This window comes from Anabas testudineus, chromosome 3 (assembly GCF_900324465.2).
Source record: "Anabas testudineus chromosome 3, fAnaTes1.2, whole genome shotgun sequence".
NCBI lineage: Eukaryota > Metazoa > Chordata > Actinopteri > Anabantiformes > Anabantidae > Anabas > Anabas testudineus.
Window position 1 is genome coordinate 16,600,938 of NC_046612.1, and position 6,337 is coordinate 16,607,274.

The 6,337-nt window shown below is 39.0% G+C and overlaps 1 long non-coding RNA gene and 2 other non-coding genes across 3 annotated transcripts; all 3 read left to right on the top strand.

Moving 5' to 3' along the window:
• Nucleotides 1-205: 205 nt before the first annotated feature.
• On the top strand, nucleotides 206-4,196 carry LOC113174062. Its single transcript, XR_003299869.1, has 6 exons — nucleotides 206-282; nucleotides 556-610; nucleotides 1,688-1,749; nucleotides 2,342-2,409; nucleotides 2,939-2,998; nucleotides 3,676-4,196. It is a non-coding gene; the product is annotated as an uncharacterized LOC113174062 (long non-coding RNA).
• On the top strand, nucleotides 681-794 carry LOC113147660. The gene has a single exon (XR_003297380.1). It is a non-coding gene; the product is annotated as a small nucleolar RNA SNORD67 (small nucleolar RNA).
• On the top strand, nucleotides 2,160-2,272 carry LOC113147662. Its single transcript, XR_003297381.1, has one exon. It is a non-coding gene; the product is annotated as a small nucleolar RNA SNORD67 (small nucleolar RNA).
• Nucleotides 4,197-6,337: the final 2,141 nt, after the last annotated feature.

Genomic DNA, 6,337 nt, shown 5'->3' on the forward strand with positions numbered 1-6,337 from the left:
TTTATGATATATTGAGATAATTTATTTATTCTTAATCTTTATTTTAATATATAAAATCTTTCTACACCGTCGACCAAAGAACGTCGGGGATTTTAACCACGTGACAGGTTTACGTGTCGTCATCATCGGTGCGTCAACATGAAAAAAACTGTCCAATGAACGCCGACCTACGTCCCGGTGTTTGAACCAATCAGTGATCTCGTTTGTTCTATTTAAGAGGAGAAGACGCGGGCTCAGTGTTGTGAAGCTGTTACAGAAATCACAGTCAGGATGTTGATTAAGGTAAATATTTGCTTTGTGTGTCTGTATCTATTTTAAAATATACGTTTGTTTTGTCGGCCACTGGGTCACGGGAAGGACAGTGTGGCCGTTATGAGAAACGGTAGCTAATGCTAATCGCTAACGTGCTAACAGCCATGCTAACTTGGTGTCGGTCTTTAGCTTTAACCATCGTTACTGTAACATTAACAACTGTTAAAGTAAAAGTTGAAGGAAGCTCTCTTTAACCTCTATTTGTGATATTGACGCGACACTATACACCCTTATTTACAACAGTGGCAGACGATGGAAGCGGGCGAAGCCACGTGTCGAGCAGAGGTCTCAGCACAAGGTAAGCTAACATTAAGCAGGCGAACACGTGTGAAGCCAGCGTTACATGTTAAAGTCGTGGGGGTGAAGGGTCAGAGAGTGATGAGTTGCACTGATCATTTGGGGTGTTTGCTGCAGTGGCATCATCTCCCCAATCCGACCCAACCTGGGGACACACAGTGTGCACAGGGGCCATCTGACTCAGCTCTTTCCCCTACCATAACTGTTAGCTTAACACTACTAAACTATCTTTAATGATGGACCAATTTAATTATCACTCTGCCTTGATTTGTGTGTCCGTGTAAATGGGACTTCAAATGCAGAGAAGTCCTAAACCTAGTTAATAAACACACATAAGGCAAGAAAATGACACTTGAATTACTCCTTGATTTATTTATTGTGGGAAATTATTCCATTTTAAAAGTATGTTAACCCTTGCTTTCATTAATTTAACCCCTTTTTACAACAATTACTTGAGGTAAATATTCTTGGTAACTGTTTAGCCCTGCTGCATTGATGAATTTAGGCCTTGACCCTTATGGTTTTAACCCAGGGATGTTTGTTGGATTTCTACATGAACTGTCTCCATCAGCCTCCACAACACTTGCATTAGATTAGAGTCAGGATTTAGATTTGGCCACTCCAAAACAATACATCTCTTCTGCGGTAACCATTGACAACAAGCTCTGCAATTGTACACGATCTGTCTAGCAGTACAATTTTTTTTGTAACATTTACAGCCTTCTAAACACCCTCTTTGTTTGAGCCATGATGCACTTTTATCGACCTGTGTTGTCAAGGAGACTTTCATAGTGAAGACAGGGACTCCCAGATTCACACCCAGTTGCCATCCCATTACTGAAGCATTTCCCTCTGAAATGATCTATTAATCCTAGAGGTTTGCATACTTGTGCTGCAAAGATCTGATAATTTTCTGTCTTTGGTTGACTTTTAGTTTTAAGACTTGTGATGTGTGAAAATCCTATTAAGTCACATTATGCAGAAATTCTAAAGGGTTTACAAACATTCAAGCGCCACTGTAAGCAAAAGAGGATGTGGTAAAGATTTTACATGAGCTTCTCTCCCTGTCTCCTACCAGGATCCTCAGCGCACTGGCTTGAAGGCTAGTTCCTTCATTTGTTTCTGGATGCACTATGAAATGTAAGTGCAGAAGAATTGTGTACACATTTCCAAAATGTAATTATTCTCACATGGTACTTTTGATGTCCTGGGATGGGATCCATGTTTGTCTGGAACTTAACATCAGCTACTGATGGTTAGTCATGGACTGGTGAGGTTAGGTTTGTGTTGTATTAGTGACATGTGCTTTTTGGTGTTTCCTCAACTGGATGTCCATCAAATTCTGCAGCAGTAGCTTGCAAAGAACAATGATTTTTGTCTGTCGGTCTCAACAGTTGCTGCTTTTAGTTCATTGGCCTGATTTGCAAAATAATCGTTTTAAAAACAAAGGGGAATATGGTCACTTGGATTCAAGAATACATAAATTGAAATGCCTTAATCACTGCAAATCATAGCCTCTACTATACTCTAGTTTTAGAAAAACACAGGGATGTGACGGTGATGAGTTGCACTATTAGTCAGGCTGCTGATTGCAGTGGCAAAGCAGACCTGTCCTGACTACCTGTGGTGACACCCAATGTGCACAGGGGCCATCTGAGTCACTTCCTCCAACCTCCCCACTCCCTGAGTTTTCTTGTCATTACCTGATCTATAACTTTGTTCTGTTCTTCAGCTTGAAGATGGCGTTCAAGGACATGGTCAATATAAAGTAATTGTGAAGATGTCAGTGTTTCCCTCCTGGTAAGTGTGTGTGTTGTTTTTTTTTTTTTTTTTTTTTTAATTTTATTTTTTCTTCTAATGGATAATGGGAGGCATAATCGGTTCTCTTTGTAAAATATTTTTCTGTTTAAAGCTGGTAACCCCATGGGTTTTCAGGAGTGTTTTCCAGTGAGTCTGAACTGTTTCTGTTGTGATTAAAATGACAACTTGGCACAATATCAGCAATGTTCTTGATGAGAGATGATCAGTGCTATCTTGGTAATATACAGTGTTTTCACTGAGGCAGTGCAGGCTCTGTCTGTTCAGCCCATATATAACTTGGTACTTATTGATCATTCAACAGCTTCCATTAGACAACAGTTGTCCTCTTGATCACTAATGACCCAGAGAATACTTGGTCTTAAAGCTGTGGTTAGTGACCCGTTTGAAAGCTGAGTTCTTGCAGTTGTGGGGAAAACTGCTTACAACAGCATTTTTGCCTTCCTTTTGCCTCTGAACTTGATAAACTGTTTTTAAATTCCCCTGTCCTTTCACTTTTTTGTCCCTGCAGGTAGCTTCACATCCACCAGTGCAGTCAGAGGAAAAGCTGAGTTGGGACTCTAAAAACAAGGTAGTATTAGATAATGCAAATGTGAGAAGAGAAATATTGTTACTGGTTGGATGTTTGGATTAGTTATTATTGCCTGAAGAAGTCACTTATCATTTTTAAAATGAAAAATCATCTGGTTTAAAGATTAGACTGAAACAAATTTTTAACTGAAAGTAATTTTCAGTACTGAAAAATTGCTCAATTTGTTCTTAATGATGATCTGAAAAAGACCAGTCGTTTTTTCTGCTTTATTAAGCAGCATGATGACATTTTTGAGCAGAACTCGTGGTAGAAATAAGGAACAACATGAGTGTTGTAGCAGCATGAATGTTGATGGGAAGACCTCTTTAACTGTATTGTGAGTTTACTGCTGCTGAGCCACGTATTCTAACTTTGCTGCATTTATCTTCAGTTAAGTTTAGACTTTGCTATTATCACAGAAAACACGACCCATTCTGTAGTAAATATGCACAAACTTAGTCATATTCCTGACAGTGCTTCTCCTGGCATCCAACTGTTCGGTAATCCTTTAAATCAGAGCAGTCATTCATCACAGTAATTGCTTTCACTGAGTCTGTTTTGACGAGGCGGTGATGGGTTGACTGTGTCTGTGGATTCCTCTGAAGGGATTACATTTTTTGTGATTGCTTTGCATCATCAGAGGCCACAGCTCATAAATATCTGCATGTTTTTGTCAGGGTCTGTGGCTTGATGGCGTGTGCTTTTGGTTAAACCTGAAGCTGAGAAATGTGGCATAAAATCTGCCATGAAGGTCGCAGATGACACCGCCCTCATCGGCATCATCTCTGATGGAGACGAGTCGGCTTACAGAAGTGTGTTGCTTACTTCTGTCGCATCCTGGGAACCACCATCACCCAGGAGCTCGAGTGGGACCAGAACATCGGCTCCCTCACAAAGGCTTATTTTTAGACATTTCATTTTCTACCTCCTGTAAACACTCTTCTGTACATAACCTCTGCTATTTTTAGTTTAATGTATTCACTTATCTGATATTTATATATAGCATGTTTATTTTGCACCATGGTCTCTTGCACTACAGTATTTTTACCTTGTCACTTATTTTTTTTTTTTTTTTTAATAACACTTTAGGTAATTATTTGATTCTGTGTCTACACCTGTCAAGACAAATTCTTAGTGCTGTAGTGTCCTTTTAATGTACCTGGCAATAAACAATTTTCTTCTGATGGTCACAAGTAAAGATGGGCAACTTATTTTCAGTGTGAACCATGATGAGCCTGCTGGTAAAGAACAGCTGATCCAGCTACACAGAACCATTCAGTACTTGGTTCATAATTCATTACTTGACCACAGACCTTCACATACTGATCTACTGTACTAAATTATAAATGTAAAACTATTTACTGAAGCTTGATATACTAATTCTGACATTATTCAGTGAACTAAACCACTGATTGTGCTTTTGCCATTTTAATTAAACTTGTCTTACTAATCCTCCAGCTGTTATAGTTCCCACTTTGATCTAGTGGCAAATAGTTTGTTTTTAAACATTTGTGCATATAATTGGTTTAGGGTTAGGATTATACTGTTAAGTGACTTTTTTTTAATTTATTTTTTTGTGTGTGTGTGTGTGTGTGTCCCTTTGTGTAATAAATACATGAGGCACAAAGCTATTTGATGAACTATTCGCTGTAGATGGACCTGTTAACATCCAACAAAGGATTGTTCCACATTTCTGCAGCTTCAGCATGTGGGCACTAAATGCTGGGAGGATACTTGAATCCCTCTGGAATCCAGTCTGCTCTTCCTGGATGAACCACTGATCACAAACCAGTTCAGTGGTGTTTGAAATAACTGCGTCCTGTAACCACCAGATGGCAGCTGAACATCAGTGTTCTCCAGCGTGTGGACAGATGAATGCAGTGACACTGTCAGGTGTGTTGTAAGCACATCTTTCACTGGATTTATTCCACAAGTGCCTGATCATAAGTCATGCAGGGAAAACTTTTTGTCTGATTGGCAAGTTCAAAGATTGATTCTGAAATTCCTAAACTAAAGTCTTATTTTTAATCCGATTTGTCTATAATATTCCTATATGTGTATTTTTAATGCTTAAACATGTCTTTTGAGGTCATTATGTATGACTCAAACCTCTTTGTTTTGCAGCTATTGTAATATAATAGGTTGAGCTAAAAGGTTTAGTTTGCATGTTCTTTATCTACTTGTCTCCTATGTTCTATTTTAATAAAGCGATTTGTTCAGTATAAGGAGCAAATGGCTCCCTACGTAGACTTCAAATAAGAGCTTAATTGGAATAATGTCAAGAGGGCTGGATGATACTTTCATGAGAGTTATGAAGTTGAATTAACAAAGAGCAAGAGACAAATTGAGTATTTTTTATCAATAATTGTTAAACCTAATCTTATTTTTAGTGAACCACTCTCAATACATTTGGAGGTTGTGGAGAAACGGGCTAATTTTAGCATTCGAACCCCAGCTAACATCAGCCCAGGTGTTTTACTAAGTTGAGCCTGTCAACATGAGGTGGGCTGTCATGCTGTGTCACTGAGCTGGATAATGCCCTTTACCTGTCAGACTGAACCAGACTGTAGTAGAACTGCACTCAACCAGAGAGCATCGGCCTGGTGGTCGTTATGTAGGTCGTGATGCTACTCGACTGAGACAAATTTGGACTCTGGTGTGATGTTATATTATACTACAAATTGATAGTATCAAAGTAAAAATATGGATACAGCTAAAACTATGATATTAACAAGTACTTCAGTTCACAAAGCTGAAACCAGAGCATGTTCAGATGTTACGAGGAATTAAACGGGTGATTTATCAGACAACTAAAAAGAAAAGTGAAAGAAGTGGAGGGAGGACAGTATAAAGAAGGGGTTTAATGATCCTGAGATAGAAACTGGATACATGTCCATGGTCTTGTGCCCCCACCAACACAAAACTGAATATGAAAATAAATATATGCCGTGCATCCGTACAACCAATAAAGGGTCAGAAATGGTAAACTACCTTTACAAGATGCTTCCCAAATCAGTCAGTGACCATGCAGGGCCTTCCAGAGAGTGCTCCACTCAACACACTGATTGCTTCATTTGAGTTCTAAACCATGTTCATAGTGACAAAATAAAATGGCATAGACTTTACACAATAGATTTACATCTGCAGCCTTCTCATGCAACTCTCTGGTCTCTCCTCACCAAAAAAGGAAGAAACACCCAGCAGCAGTGTAACCATATCTTGATTGATGCTGCCACCATCTACCTAAAGTTTGTAGTCGACCTCTTGCAGTATACTACCATTTACTTCAAACATGGCCACAAAGGATTTAAATAGGACATGTCGTTCGTGTCTCTTGTG